This window comes from Protopterus annectens, chromosome 6.part0 (assembly GCF_019279795.1).
Source record: "Protopterus annectens isolate FY-2018-M chromosome 6.part0, PAN1.0, whole genome shotgun sequence".
Taxonomy (NCBI): domain Eukaryota; kingdom Metazoa; phylum Chordata; order Ceratodontiformes; family Protopteridae; genus Protopterus; species Protopterus annectens.
This window is the reverse complement of record NC_056737.1, coordinates 773,030,089-773,055,691: the sequence shown is the minus strand read 5'-3', so window position 1 is coordinate 773,055,691 and position 25,603 is coordinate 773,030,089. Positions and strand designations below refer to the sequence as shown.

At 38.7% G+C, this 25,603-nt stretch overlaps 1 protein-coding gene across 1 annotated transcript in view; it reads right to left on the bottom strand.

Moving 5' to 3' along the window:
• KIAA0586 (KIAA0586 ortholog) overlaps positions 1-25,603 on the bottom strand; it is a 4,394,667-nt gene that overhangs the window by 967,212 nt on the left and 3,401,852 nt on the right. The gene's annotated exons all lie outside the window — the stretch shown is intronic.

Sequence of the window (25,603 nt, the reverse complement as noted above, 5' to 3'; positions counted from 1 at the left end):
TGGAAGACAGAAAACAATGTTGATTGAATCAGAAGGAACCAGGGAATACTGAGAAAACCTAACTACTTCAAGGATTATCAATTCCATCAAAAAGGAGTCAAGCTTTATTATAGATACATAAGGGAGCAAACAAATGAAGGGCTGGGTAGAGCACAGTTTAGAAAAAGCCATGTGGGTGACTATTTTCAGACAAAAGCAAACTGTCAAAAGGAGTGTTGCAAAAACAAAGAATTGTGTGTGTGTGTGTGGGGGGGGGGGGGGGGGCTCCACAACCCCTATGCAGGAAGCTGTGGATCCACAAATTGTTATAATCAACTGTAAGGTCACTACACCTGAAGGAGAAATGGGATGTCCCACTTCGTAATTACCTCAACTAGTGAAAGTGGCTTTTGTTCATTTGGGCAAAATGGTTATTTCACACAAGCTACTTTTGTTAAAATGTGTTATTCATGGGAGGGTTGAAACAGTTAAATAAGATGGATGTGGGTCAGCACAAAAGAAGGATGGAAAAATATTTCTGCTAAATGAACAGTTGTACTCATTATTTGCAAAAGAAGATATGAATTATTTCCTAAATCCTGCCAGCACAAGTTCACAATAAGGAGGATACACCCTGCCCATATATGGAAGAAATTGTCCTGAAATTACTTTGACAGATAAAGATGTAGACAGCTATGATAGCTCATAGGATGAATCACAAGTTTTTGTTTTGATACCTGAAAAAAAGTTTCACATCAACCAAAAAGTTAATAAATTATGGGAGGAGTGTACAAATTGTGAAATTGGAAGTGGGGCTGATGTAAAGCTACTTCACAATAATCAGTTATGGCATAAAATGAAGTCATGGAAAGCAGCAGGCTCAGATGAGGTCACAGCAGATATCATAAAGATGCTGGGTGAGTAGAGGAGAAATGGATCCTGAGGGTACTCATAGCAGTGTGGAGAGAAAGGTGCATTCCAGATGACTGGAGAATAAGCTTACTTGTGCTAGTGTACAAGAACAAAGGAGACATCCACAACTGTGGGCAGTACAGAGGCATCAAACTCCTGTCACATTGCACAAAAGTTCTGGACAGGATGATTGATAAGTATATACAGTGAGTAGTAGAATGTAAGATGGAAGATGAGTAGTGACCCGATGCTTGCAGTGAGACAGCTGAGAAGAACCTAGAGATGAGGAAAGAATCCAACTGGGCATTCCTAGACTTGTTGAAAGCATATGACAAGATCTCAAGAAAACAGATTTGGGAAGTACTAAGGTGCTTCAAAGTCCAAGAAACATTGGTACAGTTACAGAAGGCTATGTACAAGGTCCCAATGACTCAGGTATGAACAGTGTTCAGTCTCACAGAGGGGTTCCTAGTAGTGTGCACCAGGGCTCAGCTCTAAGCCCACTGCTGTTCATACTTGTGATGGACTACATTAACAAACAGGTTGGTGGGGACAGATCAACAAAGTTGCTGTATGCAGACAATGTGGCATTACAAGCAGACTCGGAGCAAGAACATCAGCAAAGGATAGGAGAATGGAATGCAAACCTGAAGGCACATGGGATGAAACTATGCAAAGATAAGACAGTGGTAATGGCAGCAAACTGGGGAAATCAGAGGAAGCTAAGAATTATACTGCGGTGGTGGTGCTGCCTTACAGTAAGACGTTGTCCTGTTCAATTCTCAGCTAGAGCATCTTCTGTGTAGAGACATGCGTGAATGGGGGTACCTTCATTGAAGGTTGTGTGTCAGGGCTGGCAACTCAGCACGTAAAAATCTACTGCCAATCATTAGCGGACCGGAGTTCCGCTGTGGCGACCCCTAACCGGGAAAAGCCGAAAGACGCAACAAAAGAGGAAGCTGAGAATTGAGAAAGAAGGGAAGATAGTGGAACAGGTACATAACTTCAAGTATTTGAGAGGGGTGGTTGAGGAGAAGGGAAGTCTGAATGAGGAGGTCAAAGCTAGAATCATAGGGGTTGCAGCCAAATGGCATGGAGTCTCAGGTGTAGTGAATGATAGAAGAATGCAGAAGAAGATGAAAAGTAAGGTGTGCAAGACAGTGATTTCACCAGTACTAATGTATGGTCCAGAAACCTGGGCAGTAAAGGCAGAGCAGATAAGGAAGCTAGAGTTGATGGAAATGAAGTGCCTGGGGACAGTGGAAGGATGCACACTGTGGGACAGACAAAGAAATGAGGATATAAGAGCAGAAGCCAGATTAGCTCCAATTGCAGAAAAGATCAAAGAGAACAGATTATGATGGTTCAGACACATGTGCAGAAAAGCAGAAGACAATCTGGTGAACATGATTTCGGACAGACAGAAAGAAGGTAAAAGGAAACAAGGACGTCCAGCAAAGAGGTGGATGGATTGTGTGACAGAAGATCTGCGACAGTCAGGCATGAGTGTCAAAGAAGGCAGGAGTGTGGCACTGAATTGAAAGTGATGGCAACAGTTAACAGGCTACCCCGACCCCATGTAGAAAATGAAAAAAAGGGGGTTGATATTGATGATGATTTATGACAAAGTTCTACAGCGCAGTTGCATCAAAGGAAGGTATAAAACTGGTAATAATACATTTTGAAGCTTTCAGGGAATAGTCTAAGACATAGCAGTTTAATTTTTAAGCCATTTGTAAAGTCAATATTGAAAAATAATGCACCTGAGGGGGAAAAAAACTGGAAAGGAGCGCACAGAAGATGAGAAGCAACAAAAATGCAACTTAAGAAAACATCTGATGATTTAATGGTAATCGAAAGGAAGTTGAAAGAGCAGTGACAAGGGATGGTGTAACACTGGAAGTGCACAGGAAGTTGGATCACCAATTCAAAAGAAGTTATCCTTTATATACATAGTTGGCAACACGTTATGTGAAGTAGAAAGCAGTTATAGGGAATTGATCATCATAAGGACATAGACAGAGTTCAGAGAAAGGCAACAATAGTGGTGCATGTTCACAAATGAAGCCATAAAACAAAAGATTAGAAAAGATTAATATTCATACATTTCAAAACAGAAAGTAGGAGATGGGATGCCATTTTTTTTATCGTAACGGAATACATCCAGTTGAAGGGGCTGCCATTTTCAAAAAGACAGATGCAAGTTTGCTGAAGTTACATGGTGAATAACACAGAAGAGACATGAGAAAGGAGTAACTCACAAAGAGTGAGGGATCTCTGCAGTGGCATTCCCAAATGGGCAGCAGTATCAAAAACAGCAAACAAATTCAACAAAGCATGTGACACACATGTGGCAATGCTAAACAAAAAGTAGAAAAAAAATAAGTAACATGTTCTCAGCTTGATCAGTGTTTCTCAGTTGTCTCTCTGAACAGAAGCACTCATGTTTACTGGTTTACCTGGTCAAGAAATAATAAGATATTCAGCTTATAAAATTAATTTAAAAAGATCTTTAGCTTAGACAGCAGTCTGGGACTTGGAAAGACAAGGTGAGGCAAGTATTCCTTATCTGTCAAGTAATTCTGCTTTTGGAAGTGCCCACTTCTGAATATGTGATCCAGTAGTGTATACGATATCTCCAGGTCTAAAACTACTTATGCCCATCTGGAGTCCTCAACAACAATCTAAGACTTCCTGTCTAGAGTCTGAAAACACATTTTGCTTTTAGATGTGACTACAATGTGCTACAGTTATCAACCAGCATATTTAGATCCCTATCAAAAATTTATGAAGAGGGTTTCTGCAAAATAGGTGTGCTGAATCAGATACTTCCTCTCTGAATGAGACTTGCAGCATTTTCTCTTTCCTTCTGTTTCTTTAGTACTTCACTATGATCTCTTTACTTATACACGGCTGTTATCCCTTTTATTTGATTGCACTGTTTTTCTGTAAACCAAATAATCTGCGCTTATATAAATATGCCCAAATAAGTGCCACACAAAAGCAATATTTATAAAATGCCTCCATGTCTACAAGAAGATGACAATGTAGATACTTCAGGAAAACAGTTAAACAGTTGTACAAAGCCTGGACCTGGGTCACAGCTGTCAAAAAAAAAGTTTTGGACTTTCTCTGGAAGGAGTCACCTCTGGAAAATATATTGCGGGTAAGCAGCAAGTCCAAATCTGAACTACAACTGTTAATTAATACTTGATTTAAATTGGAAGGGGAAATGGAAAGGATAAAAAAAAAAGAGCTGAAAGAGGCACGGTTCCAGAAGGCCACTTTACAAAACCTGAGTGAAGAAACCAAGGAGATTCATAATCTCAACGGCAAGGGTGACCCATTTACTGGAACAAGAGGGTACTGTTCAGAAAATAGACTCCCTTGTCAGGGTGGGGGACTAAAGGGAAAAATGTGGCAGTAGCTCATAGTTCCAATAGCCTTCTATCAATACTTCTAGCCATAGGTCATTATATTATTTTTTGAGACTATTTGAGGTATACATCACAAATAAAGGGGGTTATACACAATTTTAGTGACCAGACATTACAATAAACATAAAAGAGTGCTACAAAACGTGTAAGCAGCAGCAAGAGGTCCGTAAGGTTGAAATAAAGGCAGAATGTGCTCAAATGTTAAAACATGACTTAAGCACAATGACATCATGGTCATTAAACAGGGTAGGTTTATATATCACGTCAAAAAGATGGCAGGTAAAAATGGCTAAGTGTTCTATCTCATTACAATAAAAAGCAATCTCTTTCAAAATAAGAAACTGAGCGAATGTAACTTCAGAAGTGAAAAGCTGTAATGCTGAAAAATGTAGCTGTTCATTTAGAATAAAACCACACAAGAAGTGAAATAAGCTTTAATAAAGCTGCATTAAATCAAGAGTATGTAAGCAAGTATTTAAAATGATGAATGGAAAAGAGGTGCCAATGTATTTGCCATTTTACTAAATAAGCAATATGCATTTAAATGACGTGTGTGAAACTATGTAAAAATGATATATGAGCTAGTTACTTGTGCACCCATCTGCAGTGTTTGAATCTTAATGCCCCCTGAAGATGCTACTCTAGGTTAAAGGATGATACTTTATTTAGCACTCCAGAAGAAGTATTTTAGTATGTAAACAAAAACACGTCTTCCAAAATTAAAAATAAACCACAAAAAATCCTGTTTGGAAGTCATAAAAATGGGGGGAGTGTTAGCACCGACAGTTCCTGGATTATACTGCTGGGGCATGCACAAAGAGGCACAGCTGCTTGTAAGGACTTTTCAGATTCTATTTTCTGTTGTGAAAGCTAGTGACATATAGGGCCTGGTGGGCCAGTTCCATAAGACTTGTTCTTGGTGTAAGTGACTTAACTTCATATAAGTTTGCTTTATGGACAGGCCTTGTATTATAATGTGCGTGTACTTTGGAGACTGGTCCAGTATTTATTCATCTAAAATCTGGACTAGCTGATAGTTTTTTCTGTATGTCAGTTGTCCAGAACTTATATTTTGAATTTGCTGGGTATGATTATTTCTGTCTGTATATTTACTTTTCATGTGGAATATTATATCTACTGTATCTGACATTTCAAACGAAGAACAGTATTATTCAGTTATAAATTATTGTGGCTAATGATTTATTTATGAGCTTAAAGGACTGTTGCATTTGTTTGCTATTGTCACCTCTTTGCTATCCACCTATCAACGAGAGACTGATCCCAGCTAAATGACAACTTTCAAATATTTAAAGGATGGCTTCCTTTAAAGGTAAACAGTAGTTTGTCTAATTAGTTTTGCCATCTGAAAGATGGCGACTTTATTGTGAACTTGGAAAAATGGGTTCTTACATATTATCGCAACCAGATTTTCGCGATTGCGAAATTCATAATGTTACTGACAAAACAGGTTTATTAAGCTGGAAATTGGAGTGTAAGCAAGTAAGTAATAGTGTGGCACACACGAGATGAGGCAGGGAGAGGAATAACTATCAATTTATCGAGTCCTGCCTGCCGTGTCTCACTTTGCCAGTGAACTCCACACTGCTACAGTGCATGACAGATCCTGCCTTCCTGATTACAAGCGCGGGCAAGGGAACTTAATCTGGACTATGCTGTCTAAATATTCATGGCCAGAAGTCACGTTTAATTTCATTCATCAGAATGGTTTTAACCAGCAGTCTGACAGGCATTTATCCTCTAGGAGAAACGTGCAAGTTTTAAGCTTTTACTTCTGTGATGCACTATTTTGTGTTTGCTGCAGTATCACAGAAAAAAGCAGCAAATAATTTATGGCTCACATCTGTTTGGGCAATCAATTATAGTTAGTGCGTGTGTGTTTTGAGCGGATTAATTGAAATTTTTCCTTCTTTACTGTTCAAATTTAAAATCCGGTTAGTACAAAAATAGTCACCATTCTGCATGTAAGGCTCAAAATCCAAGAACAGGTGGATGTATGGAATCACGTTCTTATATTCAGCAAGAAGTGTTTGTAAAGGTGCCGCTAGTTCTGTTGAAATTAAACATGTGTGGAAATATGGCCAGAAAGGTTCAGTAAATATATTTCACTGCATAAGAATAAAATTCATGTAATTAAACCAGCATTAGTGCATGTGTTTTCTTTCATTTTTCTTTCATAAAAGAAAAGGTGCAGGACAACTGTTAATAGTATGTGAGAACTGAAGCGTGCGTGTGTAATGCATGCAAAACAGGAAGAAGATTTGTATAATTGTTTTTCTTTCTGAATGTAACATAAGGTTATTCTTTATTAGTAAGGACATAAAATAAAACCATACATTGTTTCTTGTACTCGTTTTCATTCCAGTATGTGAATTTTGCAACCGCAAAAATCTGGTTGCGATAATATATACTAGAGAGTCATGTTTTACAGGTCAGACTATGGTGGTACTGGAGAGTCATCACTTGTCATAGGAAAGTACTAGGCAATCAGCTTACAGACCATTACAAGCCTAGTCAACAGTGCATAGTGAAAAGTTCACCCTAGCTTCCAGTAAAAAAAGACAGGCTAGTTAGAGGTGAGGGATAGGATTTCAGGCTGTCCATCCGTTTATCTATGTTGACCTTGAAAAGTGGCAATGGTGATATTCTGCTTGACATGTAGTAAAAGTTTGTTCCAGAGGTGAGGAAGTGTAGAGATATGAATCTATCTCCCATTTATGTGTTATTTATCTGTTGATGAAGGTTTTTTAATGGGTATTTAAGGAATGATTGTTCTGTGAAGGAATAGGAGGTCAAAGATGGTCATCTGTTTTGGTGGAATCTATACAAAAGACTGAATACAAAGAGACGGCTGCCAGCTAGTCCTGATAACTTCTGAAGCAACTAATCTCTTCAGTTCTCAGTCTGAGTGATATGTTTAGACAAATGCATGTCAAAAGGGGCAGTATATTCAATAATCGGTCTGATGAGGTATGAGTAAAGGGGAATTAAGATTTCTTGGGATTTACAGGAGATGCCTTTTGAGATCAGAATGCCCTTTATCTGTTTCACCTAAACTACTGCAGAGACATGCTGATCAAACAGGTATGTAGCTGAAAAAAAAGATGTGTGTCTCAGGGATTACCTTTTCAACGGAACAGATTCCCCATTCTTGTGAAGTATTCCCTAAGCGTATTCAAATTCACCCCATCTTGTCACCTGTGTCCTTTATGGACAGATGCAGCTCATAGCTACCCTAAGGCACAGGCATATATCAAAGCCATTCTAATCAGTGAGTGCTGATAAACTAGAAAATTGGGTTATGAATGGCTAAGCTTAAAAAGGCTGTATTGCTGTTAGCCTAGTAACCTCCTATGACCCTATGAGTGCCTATACCTCTTGTGACAGTGTCTTGTTGGAGGAAGAGTGCATCACCTGTATGGTAAATGAAAATGTTTCATTTATCTAAATGAACCATACTAAATTTTTTAACACTTAATTTGCGACAAATTGTCCTTGCATCAATTGTTAACATGGTCTAATCCAATTAGACCAATTTTAAGACCAATAAGCAATAGTGAGTCAGTAGAAAACTGAATAATATCACACAATTTACAATCACCTGCAAACTTAGATATTTAAAGGCCAGGATTATTGGCCTTAAGGTCTGAGAAATAGATGGCAAACAGGAGACAAACCCACTCTGAGCTCTGTGGTGCACCACTGATAACTTTTTTTTTTTACTTTCAGAAGTGACAGTAGTGATTCTAGTCATATGGATTCTCTCAGACAGCCAGGAAGCTATCCACAGCACAAGGATTTATATTCAGACTAACAAATCTGTCAATGATGTCTGTAAGTAGAATAGTGGGAAAGACCTTGGCCAGGCCCAAATATGCTGTATGCACTGAATAACTACTACTGAATGATATGGTGGCATTTTCAAAGAAATTAATTAGATAAAAAAGCAGAGCCTTTCTTTTACAAAGCCAAATTGCTGACAGTTAAGAGTTTTTTTAATGTCCAGACTAATGAGATCTGAAATAATATGTTCCATAGCTTTATATATGTAGCTAGTGAGACTAATGGGTCAGTAGTTACCAGGGTCTGCTTTACTACAATGACTGTTTTCCAGGCATCATGAATGTAACCAGTGGAGAGGCTGAGATTAAAGAGGTTAAGTACTGGTTAAGATGAGCAATATTTGATACTGATTATCACAAAATCTGGTACATTACAAGGGCCCATGGATAAGGCATTCTTGGCTTTTGAGAGGGCTAACAGGTCTTTCTCCATAATAATTAAAGGAGGTGACTGGGATTATGGAATCCATGGAATAGCTATGAATGTGTGTAGGGTTAAATTTGGACTTATTAAATTTGGCACAGTGGTGCAACAATTAACATTGTCACCTCGCATCAAGAGGTTCTCTGGTTCGATTCTCGGTTGGGGTGCCTTCTGTCTGGAGTCTGTATGTCCTCCCTGCGTTCACGTGGGTTTCCTGTGGGTGGTCTGGTTTCCTCCCATATTCCAAAGACATATGTCTGGAACATTTCTCCCCCAGCCTCTGCTGAAAATGGGCTCTGTCCCACTCAGACTTTCCCAGTAAACAAATGTTAAATAAATAAATAAGGGTATAAGCTATTCCCTTTTGGTCAGAATGAGCAGTATTATTATGGAATAGCTCAAACATTGTTATATGTTAATTCTTAACGTTTTTGAGATAAATCCACAAACTACAAGAGACCAGGACTTCCAACCCAAACTGTCCTTTTATTAAAGCTAAAAAAAAGTAAAATGTAAACTTTCTTTAAAAAAGGTTAAGCGCTTTCGTCTTGTTACGTTAAGACACCATCAGATGATTTTTTTTAAAGAAAGTTTACACTTTACTGTTTTTTAGTTTTAATAAAAGGACAGTTTGGATTGAAAGTCCTGGTCTCTCGGAGTTCCTAGTTCATAGTTTCATAGTATAGTACTAGGCTATCTGCCCTGGGGCATTTGTAAGCCTAGCCATAGTGATGTGGCTTTTGCCACCCCATGAAATGGTACAAAAATCTACAGAATAAATCTAGAATACTGTGCCTCTGTCTAGTAGTGACACAGCGAAGGTCCCCTTATATAATAGAATTAGTTTACTGTGCCCCTGTCAAGCAGTGACACAGATGTGACCCCTGGGGTAAACTTACGATCTCCCATCCACTCATCAAGATTTCTCTTGAAGAGAGTCAGTGAGGGGCTCTGCCTAATACGAACTGGGATCCTGTTCCAAAGCATGGGAAGCCTCTGGGTTATGAATCTATCCCTCCAGCATGTCCTATTCATACTTGTGTCGAGCTTTAAGTCTTTAGCTCTCGTGGTCCTGATGGATTTGGATTTTTTGAGGTGGAGCATGTCCATCAGATCCTGATTGGACATAGCCTTGTACGTCAGGCAGAGATCACCTCTGAGCAGGCGGTATGCTACTCAATAGAGCTGAAGTTTCTTTAGTCTGGCAGAATAAGACATATGTTGGAGACCCTTGATCCTTTTGGTGAGAAATAAATGCTGAAAAAGAGGGGTCCCAGGACAGATCCCTGTGGGACACCACTTGTGACTGGCTTTGAGTCTGACATTGCTCCAGCGATTTTAACTTTATGGGTTCTGTCCTTTAGCCAGTTTGCAACCCATCTAGTGACATAAGGGTTTACTTTTAAGCTGTTTAGCTTATCTATGATGCCTGAGTGGGGTATTGTGTCGAAGGCCTTAGCCAAGTCCAGGTTTGCTGTATGGACTGCTTTGCCCTCATCAATGGCTCTAGTGACTGTTTCGAAAAAGTCAACCAGGTTTAAAAGGCAGGATCTGCCCTTTACAAAGCCGAACTGGGTGGGGTCAAGCGTCTGTAGGTCCCCTATGTCTCCATTTATGAGTTCCATAATGATTCTTTCCATAGCTTTGCAGACCAGGCTAGTCAAGCTTATGGGGCGGTAGTTTCCAGGGTCTGTAGAGGCACCCCCTTGTGGAGTGTGACCACTGTTGCTGTACGCCAGTGTTCAGGTACATATCCCGAAGTAAGGCTAAGGTTAAATAGCATTTTTATGTGTGGGTTTAGCTTCTCTTGGAGTTCACGTAACACGCACCCGGGATACCGCCAGGTCCCATTGATGCTGTGTTTTTGCTTTGTTTAGGCGGTTCTCACTTGGACATCTGAGATGACAGGAGATTACATTCAGCTGAGATAAGTATTTCTTCTTTTGGGGGTGAAGGAGGAGAAATTTGCACTGAACCTGTCAGCCAGAATGTTATCAATATCTGTGGGTTCAGTGTATTTTTGTTGTTGTGAACCAACTCTGAGCATATCTGAGGGTTTCCGCCCAGGTTTCTAACATAGCTGAAGAAGGCTTTGTGGTTATCTTTAGTGTCCTTAGCGATTTTTCTCTCAAAGTTTGCCTTGGATGTTTTATGAGAGAACGTAGTTTTCTGCTAATGTTGATCAGAGATGTCTTCCCTTCATGGGATTTCGCTCTGACATGCAGTAGCTTCCTTCTTTTGTTATACAATTTGTTTATGGCTGAGGTTCACCAGACAGGACGCTTACATTTGGTGGAGAGGGACTTGGATTTGTTTGGGATTGCATGATCCATGCATTCTTGGAGATATCCATAGAAAGCATTTGTGAAGGATTCGGCATTGTGGGATGTGGTATCCACTGGCACAGTGGGCTTAAAGGATACCATCTCAGTCTTAAGAAGAGTGGAGTCTGCTTTTGAGAAGTTTTTCACTGTGGTCTTTTGTGCTGGGGGTGGAGGTGGGATATGTATATCCAGGGTGATTAGTTTGTGGTCAGATCTCACTAGTGAGGGGTATACTTCCAGTGTGGAGCATTTTGTCCCCATGTTTGTGACGATCAGGTCTAGTATATTATCTCCCCTAGTGGGAGAGGCGACTAGTTGTTCCAGTGCATTTGAATTTATGAATTTCAGGAACCTTTGGGCTAGGGTATTAGGGCTAGAATCTATGTTTGGGTAGTTGAAGTCTCCCAGTATGATGGTATTTTGTGATACATTCATATCCTCCAATGTCTTCAGGAAGGCTGAGTGGGGTTCTTGAGATTGGGGGGGTGGTCTGTAACATGCTACCAGTTGTATAGCAGTTTTGCCTATGGTTAGTTGCACCTGTATGGTCTCTGATGCTTCATGTGTTGCTACTAACCTGGAGGTGTGGGTGTCCTTTATGAATATGGACACTCCCCCTCCCTTTGTGGTTCGGCCTGGGTTTTGGGGCCGAAAAGCATGATACGAGGTATAGCCTGGTAGTGCTGGGGTGCTCTTTGGAGCCTTGAACCAGGTTTCAGTTACTGCACAGACGTCGATGTTCTCCATGCTGAGGAGTGCATCAAGTGCCTGCATCTTGAGATTTAGACTTCTGGCATTGAGCAGCATTACCCTTAGTTTTTTTCCATTTTTGTTTTCTAAGGAGGTGGGTTTGTCTTTTGAGCCTTGCCTAAAAAAGGCACTATGGGGGTGGCAAGAGCCTTAGCCAATATCCGGAAGCCCAGTGGTGACAGATGTAAGCCATCTCTTGCGAAGCAGCGTGGCTTGTCCAACATATCATCCCAGGCAGACAGACATTGGATCCCCTTAGAATGACACCAGTACTTGAGCCAATTGTTAAAGCTGATCATCTTGTCTTTGTATTGTGGTATCATTCTTGGTGAGGGCAAGATGCTGCTCAAGGTCAGGGTCATACCAGCCTGGGCTACATAATCGGAGAGCTCCTCTATGTCTCTTTTCATGTAGTCCAGGGAGGTACATCTCAGGTCATTCACACCAGCATGGACAATGACGGAGTCATATTTGTACTTGCTTTGGAGTGACCTGAGTGCGTGTGTTATGTGGCGGATCCTAGCTCCCGATAGACAGCTCACAGTCACCCTCTCCTTGTTCAGCCTGGTCAGTGGGACATCAGTGTGTCTGACTATGGAGTCACCTATTACTAGTGTATCAGGCAAGGTGTTTGGCCTTAAGGGCTGCGATTGGTCGACACACTGATTTATTGAAGTATGTGTTGCATGTGTTTTGTTTTGAGGTGGTGGATTTTGCATGTCTGCTTTGGGAGCCTCTGTTGTTTTGGTAAGTTTTTTATTAGAGCCTCCGAGTATGTCTTTGTGTTTTTATGTGTTTGGTTTGCAGTTGTGGTAGGTCTATATGGGACTGGGATTGTTGTGTGTGTGTGGTTGCCATCTCCTCCTGTCTGGTCATGCCAGCCCTGAGTTGAGAGAGTTCAGCCTCCAGTTTGGCTATATAGTTGCATCTCTCACATGTATTTGTGTTTGTTGGGAGGAGAGGGTTGTCTGTGTACATGAGACAATTGTAGCATTGTCTCAAGATGCCCAGATTGACCAGCTGAACTGGAGACGACGCCAGTAATCTACCACTCGACATGCTAGAACAGTATAAGGGAGTGGTATACCTTTAAGGGAAGTGGGTATTCACAGGGGTGGTAAGTAGATGTAGTGCTTTACTTAGTACGAAAGTGCTTACTTAGTAGAGAAGTATTGAGAACAAGTGCTAGGCTTATAATACAGTGAGTACTCTGGTTATACTAAGAGTAGAGCTTCCTTAAGGGAAAATTTGAAGAACAGACTTGGCGGAGCCAGAAAAGTTTAACCTTGTTTAACCGCGCTGCGCTATAGGCGACCAGCATAAAGCCGCAAACGCGGATTTTAAACAGTGAACTACAAAAGAGCTAGAAATGGTCCCAAACAACCAATTACTACAGCTTCTTGTGCTGAGGTCACTTCCCCCAAGGACAGGTAGGCTGCTCAAGGCTCCCCATTCCCACTGGTGAGCAAAGAAACTTCCCTCTATCCAAGTAAGGTAATGGACAACACAGGAACTACACCACAGCCCAGAATACAGCAATGCCTGTAAACTGGTCTAAACTAGTCGAGGAAGGCGGGAAAACAAGGATTTTTTTTTGTTTTTTTGGTAGAAACACACAGAAAATGCAGAAACAGTGATAAATTAGTTACATAGGCTAGCACACTTTAGTAGGCAGCCTCCACAGTTAAATTAAACAAACAAGCAAAGTTTCGATCAAATTCGACTAAAATGTAACTTTAAGTGCAGATTTTAAAATAATGCAGCAATCAGTTAAAAAACAGTTCAGGCTAGTTCAAGGTAAGCTACAGAAGCTATTTCAAGTGAAAAAAGGAAAGATACTTAAATCCAGAAGGTAGCCGCTTTTCTGAGTTCCCTGCTGCTAGGACCACTCTGTAAACCCACGTGGAGCTTGTCTGAGCAGTATAGCCAGAAAAAAATGCCCAGAGGCAGATTTTAAACAGTGAACTACAAAAGAGCTGGAAATGGTCCCAAACAACCAATTACTACAGCTTCTTGTGCTGAGGTCACTTCCCCCAAGGACAGGTAGGCTGCTCAAGGCTCCCCACTCCCACTGGTGAGCAAAGAAACTTCCTTCTATCCAAGTAAGGTAATGGACAACACAGGAACTACACCACAGCCTGTAAACTGGTCTAAACTAGTCGAGGAAGGCGGGAAAACAAGTTTGTGGACTTTACTTGGTGTTTTTACTGGGATCACTTTCCTTTGTTATATTTGTGAACTTTCTGAGATGGTTAAAGAAAGCACTGGAGCTATTTTGAGTTTTAGTGCCTATTTTCAGTTCTTCTCATCTCTGAGCTTCCTAATGGTCCCTCTTAAGAGGTTTACTAGTTTGCTTAAGTGTGCTCTTAAAGTAGTTAGAATAACACCTCTTATAAGCATTAACCAATTTTGTTTTCTTGTTATATAATTTATTTATTTGGTTATTTCAAGACAGAATTTGTATTTATATTTCTCATATTTGGTGCAGATATTCATTATGAAAACAACTATTTGTGAGGCATTTGCAAGGGAAGTGCTTTCAGTTATCAAGAGGGACTACATATAGAGGTATGCAAGAAGTGGCCATATTTACCCCTTCTGAAAAATACTGTACAAGTATGTCTGCAAAATAATTCTGATCAAGTTTTTAATTACTGTTGGCCATACTGCACGGTACAGAGCTCAGTCTACAGTGGGAGGAAATCACTGGGAGTCTGGGATTACAGCCTGGATCTGCAACTGTCTGGTGTAAAACTTATTTGGGTATGGCAAGTGTTGGTTACTACCTAATGCAGAAGTGTACATTTAACATAAACCTCCAAGCATTAACCATACCTCTGCTTGCCACATATTATTTGGTGGCAGTAGCCTATCACCCCTTGCATACTAATTGGCTTGCAGAGGCATGGATCAAGAGACCATACCCCTTGCTTGTTGCATATTAGTTGGGGACAGCTAGAGGGATTGATATACCCATATTTCACAGTTACCAAAATGCAAAACACTTCTGTCAGCACTCATATCAAAGATGGAGGTAAAACCTGCTCCCCAATATATTCATTTGATTAATATGATATTACAGAGGTCTAGGTCCATAGTTGGTTTCTTAAATGATGTAAACCCAAACTGTCTTATCTAGACAGACATGCTTCTCAATATCTACATATCGTTTCTTCCCCTTCTGCTGCAAAGGCAAACTTTACTTCCAGTCTTGTAGGTGAGGAATCATTTAATATTTTTCATGCTGATTAAGAAAGTACTGTTCAAATTGCTGTCTTCTCTAAGATAGTATATGAGTATACCGATCCCAAAACACATCAATATTGCAACCAGATTTCTATGCACAATGCTATCAGCCTGGGTTCAGGAATACATTTTAAGTTAACAGAGGATCAATTGAAAGACTAAATAACCTAAAAGCAACTCTCCTTCCACAAATGTAATTGCTTTGTATCTTTGGTGTTTCGGATGTGTCTATGCAGAATATATCTGCATGTGCATACTTTGTGGGTGGGGGGGGGCTGATGTCCTGAATTGTCTCTCTTGTCTCCAGGAGGATATGGATAGTAGCATACTTCATGTGGTTTGTGCCTTGATCTCACTTTCCACGACTCAGTCAAAGGAAATAGGGAGCATCTTCCATGGTGTTTCATGGAACCTTTCCTTTTTGTGGTACTACTTTGGGATGGAACTCAAACATTTCCATCAGCAATTAAGTACTCTTAACTAGGTAGTGTTGTTTGCTCACTGGCAAGCAAAACTTGGATGGAAAATTGTGGTGGCCAGCTCAGAGAGACTGCTGTTTTAGCCAGCTGCTTAACACAGACATTTTGCCCAAGTTGTATACCGCATTACCCAGGTTTGACTACTGTCCCTGGCACTACATAAGCCAACCAAGAAGGTATGTGAGTGATTGGTTGACTTTAGCTTGCCAATCCCTTTGAAAAGGGTGTTGGTGAGTTTCCAACACAACACCCCCCCCCCCCCCCGCAGAAAGTCTTGGTAATGCATCACCTGCGTTTGGAACTCTAGATGTTCCAAAAGTATTAAAAATTACATAACAATTTAAGAAGGATTCAGGTTATGCAAGATGTGTGCACTTGCACAGCACTTTGCACTGCATGCACTGCACCAAGAATTCCTGCCAAAAAGAGAGAATAGATGGAAATAATAAAATTGTAGTGCCAAGGATGATGCCTCAGTAGGTACAGCCCTGTCCTCCCTTCCTGGTCAGCTTTAGAGACAGGCCTCTACTTGATTATCTCCACCACCATTGGTCAGCCTTAATCTGAAGTAGAAAGCACATCATTTTGACCTATGAGGATAGTGAGACAGAGACTGACAGCATATCACGAGGCAAAAAAAAAACAAACATAAATAAAAAATGTTGGTGCTCCAGAGAAACCTATAGGCTTTCAGGACACAGAATCAGCAACCGAAAATACAAACAATTTTTCATTATCTAACAACGTAGTCTGACAGCTATAATAGGTGCAGAGTCTTGGTTAAGAAGGTAAATAAATAAGAGAGATGCATACCAATTACAAATTTGTAACACAAAAGAACTGTGACTACTGACATCAACACTCCAACTTGATTTTCAGCTGTATTATATCCCATTGTTTCAAAGAATGTATATACAACCTATTGTTTAAAATTATTTAACTTTAAAACTTTGATGGTGAGGGACCAAGAAACTGAATATCTTTCAATATGTGAACATCCCTATTATATTGTATTATATTAAGTCTAATGTTATTTTTAAATTATTATAAAGAAAAAAGGACAGCTGAAGACCTATATGTGGCTCTGAAGCCCCAGGCTATAGATCTCTGATAAAGGGTACACAGCCTTTTAGGGAACCTCTAAACATTTGACTGCAAATAATACTGTTAAAAATGCCAGTATGTTCATCATAAATAAACCACATAAAAAGCCAGAGTCTGTTCTATGCCAGCATAGTATACCTATGTTAGAAGAGTCAGACAGTCATATGTGTATGTGTGTGTGTGTGTGTGTGTGTGTGTGTGTGAGTGGTGGGGGAGGTAAGATGCACACTCATCACATTTGTTGTTCATCAGATTTAGTCAGTGCCTCATTAAGGACATAACTTTGTGGATTCATGCTAAGTTAATTTTGCTCTGCCTAAGTAAGCATATAAGCATTCATTTAGAAAAATATGCTTCACATGGGTATTGTCCTTATTTTGCCTTGTAGTTACACATTATTTGATAAGTGTTGCCAGACTTGAGATAAACAGGAATTACTCATCACTACAATGGTGGAATGCCCTTTTCCCGTAATTTGCAGCAACATCAGAACTGATCATAATATCACAGGAGTAGCAGGGGCAGTGAGAGAGCTTTTCCGCCCACAAGGAAAAAAAAGGGTCTATATCACATAGTCGAAGTCTTATAACTTTAAACACGTAATGTTCGAACCATTATGTTTGAAGTTACAAAACTTCAACTATGTATTAAAAAAAAAACGAAACAAAATAAATTGTTTTAAGCAGGGGGCAAGCTCCCCTGCGCCCCCCACATCCCGCTACTTAAATATACCAACTCCGAGATCGCACCCCATTGAACAAAATGGAAACCTCCGCTTATGGAAATTTCCATTCAAACACTCAAACTTTTACAAATTCGAACTTATGGTCTTGACCATATGAGGTTGAACTTATAAAAGTTAGACTACATGATAGGAACCCGAAAAAAATGCATCTGTGTATTTACACTTACTTCTGAATTTATAATTTAAGTGTGCTCTGGTGATTTGTGTAATGTCTTCTTTGCTTTCTATTGAGCATACCTTGATTATCCCAAATTAGGTGGGAGGTATTCTGTTAAATGACCTACACCATTCTGCCAATGCAGAGAGGCTAAGAACAACTTTAACCAGTATAGCTGAAAATAATATTTACAAGACCTACTGCAAATTTGTAACAGCATTTCTAAGTATTTTAAAAACTGGTCCATATTTTCACTAATGAGCACAAAAATGTTTTATAGCAATAAACATGCCAGTTACCATGGTGATGTGAAATGTTAAGAGTTAAATCTGTACACTAAATTATCTGTAACTAGATAAGCCTAAGGAAAAATACATTCTACACTCTGTCTTCCCATATCCAGCAACGAAATGCAGCATTTAACTTACTGAAAGTGGCTGTGATAACCTGCAATGAAAGTTTGAGAAAAGTTCAGTGAACACTTCAAAGCAAGGCATGTTCAACTAATAATTTAAAAGTAAGAACATTTTCCTACAAAACATAATCTATAAAGAATGTTGCCCATTAAGTGCAAACTGCATGCCAAGAACAAAAAGGAAGATACATGTTATTTAAATAACCCCCTTATAGGCAAAAAGTGTAGACCTGATAATAATTTGTAACCTTATTACTTGGATATTTATTTATTGGGTACTTACGTATTATCGCAACCAGATTTTCGCAGTTGCGGTAATACGTTTGTTGGCCCAAAAACGGATTGTGGGACTAAAAGTAAGACAGAATTTGATGTTTTCTTTGGGAACAACGTAGTTTGTCCCAAATTAGTAGAGTACATTAACGCAGAAATGTGAAACTTGCTTTGCGTACATCAAAATTAGTTGCACTGCTGTCTTAGTGCAGAAGTGAATTGAGGACGCATGGGAAATGCTCGTTCGTTTTTACTGCGTGATGGATTACTACAAAACTGGATACTAAACTTTTTCCTGAGAAGAAGAAATCTGGACCAACACATTTTTTTGGTAAATAACTAGTTTTATTTGACATACTGTAGGAAATAATTGAAGTTAAAGGTAATAGCAATCTAAACAATCAAACAGAGATGAAGTTCTTGACGATGGAGGCTAAAGTTATGAAGAGCATTCTTGCAGTATTTGACAGAAACTGATTTTTTTATGGGGGATAGCAGTTATTGTTGCAATGTTTTGTGGATGTTTTGCATAGTATTCATGTGGATGTCTTCCAGATGTTTTTGAGCAACATATCTGTAAATATTTTATTGCTGATTAAGGAAGCATACTTGTAGATGGTTCACATGCTGGGTTACACTTTTTGTATGGAGAGAAATTGTCTGCTATTGCTGTCAAGATTGCATCAAATAAGTCTTTCTTTAGTGCAAGCTGTGTTTCATGCCAGATATATTCAATTAGGTAGGAGTCCAAATGGTGTCTTGCAGTGCCTCTCTGTTTTTTGTTTCTCCACTTAACAGATCCCCACATTCTCTCTATGTGTTGTGTATGCACTCCTGTGTTTGGATCTACAAAGTTGTAGCTATGGTTTACTTTTTCATGACTGAAACCAGTTTCTTCTAGTTGTTGAGTTTGATATGCCCGCCATGAATCTGAATAAATAGTAGTAGTGCCCTGTTTAATGCATTCTTTGATTTTATTAAATAATGTTGCTGCTGTTCTATCAGGAACTTTTACAAGAAAAGTCTCTCTTGTCTCCCTACATATCCCTCCAAGTACCCACTGTTGAGGGAGAATACGGCCAACATTACTTTTACGTCTAGTAAAAACAGTCTCGTCTATTTCCACAATACACCCTGGCCCTCCGATTTCTTTCTTGTCCTTTTTCTCCATTTCTAAGACACAGACATCACGTAAGTAGTTACTCCAGTCTATGACTGTCTTGTCAGCCATGTCCAGTTCTTCCTGACAGAAACTTATAAATGTCATCTGCTTTGCCCAACAATAAATGAAGCGGACAGCGTTGGTAAAATTAATTCTACTTCCTTCAAAGAAATTACTCACTCGAACTCCTACATATTGGTAACATTTTTCTGTATTGCATTTCCAAAAAATCTGCTTCCCATAGTATAATGTCCGGAACAGCATTCTTTACTTGTTGATATAATGCCATATTGCTGGAAAAGTGCTATTGACTCCTTTTCTGTCTTAGGTAGATCCCACAAATGCATTGTATTTATAAAGGTTGTTTTTTGGGGTTAGTTCACTACCACTGAATATCTACATAGATCGTCTTTACTAATCTGAAGTATAACTTGGACAACATTTACAGGCTCGCAGCTGGGGATATGGAACATGTATTACACACAGCGGCTGTATAAAATGTATTTACCGTGACAAGATGTTGGAAAACAGCATAACTTGAAAGAAGCTCTCATTCCTTTAAATTTACAATGTTTTTGCTACCTAAACAATGTTTTTAGATGAAGTTGACATTCTCAGTGTGATTTTTGCATACATTTCTTTTTACATTTCCGCATTGGGAAGCAAGCGCTATTATCGCGAAAATCTGGTTGCGATAATACGTAAGTACCATTTATTGTGATCTGATGGAATACATCAACCTTTCTCACAAGTGCATTGGCTACAGCGGAATGACAATAGTAATGTATAATGAAGCAAAGCAATTCATGTTCTGTTCCCATTTATATTAATACATAAAAATGTATCAAATCAGCAGACATGTTCAAGATTTTCTGAACCAACACATGTTGCAAAAGTTGAAGATTAATTGCAGAGTCCCTGAAAGCATCTTGTACATTGTTAAAGTGTGTACTATGACATCCTTTCAGACATTTCTCCAGTGTCAAGAAAGGGATTGCTTTTGATTTCTTAAAATATTTTCTAATGCTTAAGGGCTGAAGTCTGTAATGAAAAGTTAAGTGTTTTCAGCTGTATTATACTCTAACAAATGATCCTCAATTTAACTTACCAGATACATGTGTTATTTGTAGCTTTAGTATGGTAAAATACTTCTCTAGTCTGTGGAAAGAAGTGACTATGGCTAAACATTCATGATATGTAGAACACAAATGAAAAATGACAATTACAAATTACTAAACAGCATATGAACCCCCCACCCAGTCCATCATAGTTAAATCTGCTGCATTTTGTACATATAAAAGTTATTGGTCTTCTAGTCCTATGTGCAAGGAACCCAGAAACACAATTTATTTAACTGTCTGTTGCAGCTGGAGGTAAACAGATCTATTTGAGGAGTTCTCCACAGACGGATCAGTTACTGCAAGACTTCTGAGTGCTACTTTCATTCGAGAGGTCTGTCCTGGTCCTGCTCAGCTTGTCTGCAATATGTTTTGCTCTGAAAAAAATGTAGGTAACCTGCAGGGACAGATTGAAACAAGTCTGCAATTCCAAGGCTGCCACAGCTAATCTGCAAATGGGGTAGGAAATGGTTCCCCCTTGTTTATGTACCACATCACTGTGATAGTGACTGGGATTACTAGTGGGGGTCCTGGAGTCCAAAGATGATTCAGAGAGCTGAGAGCTATTACAGCCATTATTTATTGATATGCATGTGCTTTAAATTGCCTTGTTTGTACCAGAAGCCTTAGACTTTTACCTCCTTGGACACAGCTCCACAAGCAAAATTTAATGTATCTGTGGTTACAGACTTGAGTAGGGGTTGGAAGGGGAAAAGGAAGACCTGGGTTGAAAGACAAATGATTCATCTACCATAGTAATTAATTTTTTTTACAAATCCCAACAATGAAATTTCAAATGAAAGGTGTGCTGGTGTTGGGTCTGAATTGATTTGATGTACCATTAAATATTCCTCAAAGGGATCATGAAAATAGTAGAAGCCATGAAACCTAAAATTCTGAGATATTCCAGCCAGATGCCAAAGTCTGGTTGGAAAATATCAAAAACTGTTTCTTGTAATAGTTCACATAGTCCTGAAGAAGAAAAACAGGCATAAAGATTGTGTCTAGCAGACATCCCAGAGACACTATCCTGTGAGATGGGATTAAGAGAAGATTTTCCTATGCTCATCTGAAAACCCAGGCAGAGAAAAATGTTTTTATCCAAGTAAGAGATTCCTGAAAACTTGTGAAAAAATCTGCAAAAATAAGGTAGTTGTCAAAATACAGAAAAATGTGAATGCTCTGCAACCTGCCATATGCTATTACAGGAGCCAGGCACACTGCAAACACTAATAGAGTTGCTGACAAACCAAAAACAAATCAGAAAACAGAAAAACAGAAAAAGCATCGGAAATCTTTGAGAACCAGAAGGTAATGTGAAGGTTGAACAAGAAAGGTCTACGACAAGCCTCCAGATTCTTACATTCTTTGACACCATAAATATCCTCGAATAAAATCCATTCCCTCTTGGTCCTTGAGGAACAGCTTCTGTACTTCCCTGCTAGAGAAGCTGATCTGGAATAGGAAGGAACAGGGAGGTGCAATTGGCTAGATGATGAAGAAGAATCCCTTAAAAATGAGAAAGGGAATCCCACTGCCTGTTGTAGCATTTTTGAACAATTCTCAGAGCCCGAGTGTCTGAAGTTATCTAATGCCACAAAGGAAAATGAAGACCTAGACTCTGGAAAACATTACAGGATTGATAGGGTGGGGAGGAAAATTATATGAAGGGGCTTACAATAAGTCAGTCAAGTCTATTTTGTTAGATTGTCTTTGATTTTGGAAACACCTTCCTTTTGTCTGAAACTTTGTTTGCCTCTGCCTTGCTGAGAATCCTTATTCCATTTCCTGATAAAAGAACCTGAACTGGAAGAAAAGTTTATGTTGTATTTAGGTAAAAACAGTTGAAAAATCTGGCCAAAGTCCTTTGTTAAGTTTCCCCACTTCCTTCAACATTTAAGGACCTTGGCAGAGAAAGGACCAAAAAAACACACATTTATTCAGGTGAGACTTCATGATTTCAGCTTTGACATCCTCTGGTAAACTCTGAGAAGGCAGGTAGGTAAATTTTCTTATTAATGACCCAGTGGCTTCTGCTCTAGAAATAGCATTAGCAGTGTCATAAGCACATTTTAGAAAATGTTTGTTTACCTAAGACACAGAGCATACTAATGAATTCAGAGATGCCTTAGCCTCTCAAGAAGGGAGGTTAAAGAAAGTAATTTGCGGAACTGAGGCACATAATATAACTTATCAGACTTTCTGGGAGCAGGCAGCAGACTGTCAGGCAAATGCTATCTGCAAAGAAAGCATCCTCTGGCAACACAGAAGGAACAGCTGCAGGTTGAGGAAAATCCACATGTAACAAATTATAATAGCTTTGTTGGAATTCTGGTGCTTTTTTGTTCCCACTGAAAAAAGTACTTCATTCTGGCAAAATTATCAAAAGAATACAACTCTTCAGGAGAAAAATCTGAAGAATAACTTTCATTAGAGTCAGTTTCCCCATACATTGGGAATTTGAGCAATACAGTCCAAGACTAAATCCTGTCCCTCAGAGTAGGTATCAGAAACTGAGAGAGAGGATTTTTTTTTTTAATGAGGGGAACACTCTGCATGTAAAGACTGAAAGACTTTAATAAATCTTTAACAAAGTCCTCCTTATCTGCCTTAGAAAAAGATAAATGTCTAACCTCTTATTTCCTTTTTCTGGAAGAAAGGATGGTCCATTGCTTGGGAATGTAGGTTCCTTCCCTGATGCCAGCAAGTATAGTTGTTTCCTCACAAAAAAAAGATGATGTGGAAGGTATTCCTCAATGTGGTATTTTTCTATCCAGTCTTGGTGAAGCATTAGCCAACCATCAACCACTCAAAGCCTGCCAAGAAGAGCAAATATCGACAGCAAGAAAGCTCTTAAGGTTTGGCACCCTACCCACTGATTTTATACTGCATATCTTTAGCAGGACATCCAATATAAGTTACAGTGATCTAATAATGAATATCTATGGAATGATGAACTCAGTTCCTTCTCAGATGTCAAAAACAGGGAGATATGCCATTCCACAAAACCTATCTGGTCAAGTGTCATCTTCCCAATCCAGAGTCCTAAAATACATATTTCTTGACTGTGTTCCATACTGTACACTTGTAGAGTGGGTTTATTATAAGATAAATCCTGTGAACTGACCATGTCTACTATTTGTTCTCTTTTCTCTATGGTTGTATGACTCTGGCGTTAGTATATTTATGTAAGAGAGTTGTGGTAGCTGGCACCCCCCACATGAAGGATGCCACAGACTCTCCTAGCTCCAAAAAATGTTGCTTCATCCACAGGTTCATTAGGTTAGTTTTTGGTGAATTTTCTATCCAGAACAGCAGTCACCTGGTTGGGCTTTGATGTGTCACAGTGGATCTAAAAAAGTAAGTCTTTCATTTGTAGTCTGACATTCAGTAGCTCCTTAGAAAGCATCCTATTTTTATGTGGTTTTATCACACAAAATAAAGTCTCAACACACACATTTTCACATATACACACAGACTTTCTAATCACCTTATCATCCCCTTGAGATAAATTTACCTTCTTCATCTAAGTGTCATGCCTCTTACTTGTCTCACTTCCTAAAGAACTTAATCACAGTAGGGTTTATTATAAGAAAAATCCTGTGAACTGACAATGCCTACGCACAGGCCCATGCATTTGGCACTAGTTCTTGAGTGGGACATTTTAAACTAAAAACAGCTTTTCAGTCTTTTTTATGGGATGTATAATGCAAATGACGGATTCTCCAGCCTTCTAGATCTCCATTAGTTAATGATAGTTTTCTCTATGCTTATTACTGGAACACAAAATAAACACAACAATAATGAAAGAATACAGATAAAATGAAATACAAGCCAGTAACTATTAACTTGCTCAGTATATAAGACTAAGTAATATCCTATGTGCTGATCAGCCATGAGCATCAACGACATCAATCATATTTATTTTTATTCAATTACTTCAAATTTAAGCTAGCATTATGTATTCTCAGCCAAGTAGTAACGCAAACATTTGGGAACATTTTATAAAATAAAATACCAAGGCTGAGAGTGTTTTCCAATAAACAAAATTTTTACAAATTGTTTAAGCTGTCCACTCTTTTCAGAAAAGCAAAACACAAAATTTATATCAGTTCTAGATATGCAAGTAAGAAATGTGCATAAATTAAAAAAAATACAGAAATCTACATCTAATTACTAAAACGTAGCATCATTAAGGTCTGTTTTTTTTTTTTTACTTTTTTTTTTTACATGTTGTTCACTGAAATACAGCAGATGGCAGTATATAATAAGTTTATTTTTCAATACACTATAGACAGAAGTTTCTTTCAGAAACTGGCATAATTTAACTGAAGAGCAGTCTAGCTTATTTTTGTTTCTGAAATACTAATAAAAGTACAAGCCTTCACTACTGTATGAGGACACACAATTGTAACTTAAAAACACACTTTAAGCAATTGAGATAAAGGAACTACAATATATAACACTTAGAAATCCGTTGATATAAACATGATTTAAACCCAAACAAGCAGATTATTTTAAGTTAACTACAAGTTGTGTATAGGATAAACAATAATTTGAAGCTGGATAGTAATGCATATGATATTGTTAAATTAAGAAGAGAAAACAGTGAATGATACAGACAGTTCAGTTTCATTCTCACTGTCAACAGTTTAAAGTTGGATTTTAATTGCTCAGCTTAGTTTAACAACATGCATGATTTCCAGGAGTGGTTGAAAAAATCAAGATTATATGCAGGGTCTATGGGCAATAAAAAGGGAGGGTAAGAAGCACAGTACGTAATCCAGTCATTTTGCCTGATCACATTGATTTTACTTTAGCAGTGCACCACAATAGGTATATCTGTGTCCAAACAAATCTACAATAAATCAGGAGTCTTTAGTAATAGCAACATCATACAAAGATAGCTACCGACTACCTACTTACTGACAAGACTTGACAATTTTTAATCAGTGTACTAAACAGACTCTAGCTTATAATAACTACATGGTTATTTTAGTGGTGCTTAGAAAGAATGCTATGCAGAAAGAAAAAATAGCCATTTTTTTAAGAGATCAGCATTAAGATAACCAGGATTTATGTAAGAAAACACACTGACAATGGTTTCTTTGTATGAACTAATACCACTATGAGCAGTTTTTATGTCACACTATGTATGTGGTACTCTATTTTTTGTAGTAAACTGCAACACTCAGTTTTGCCAACAATGACTTATAAT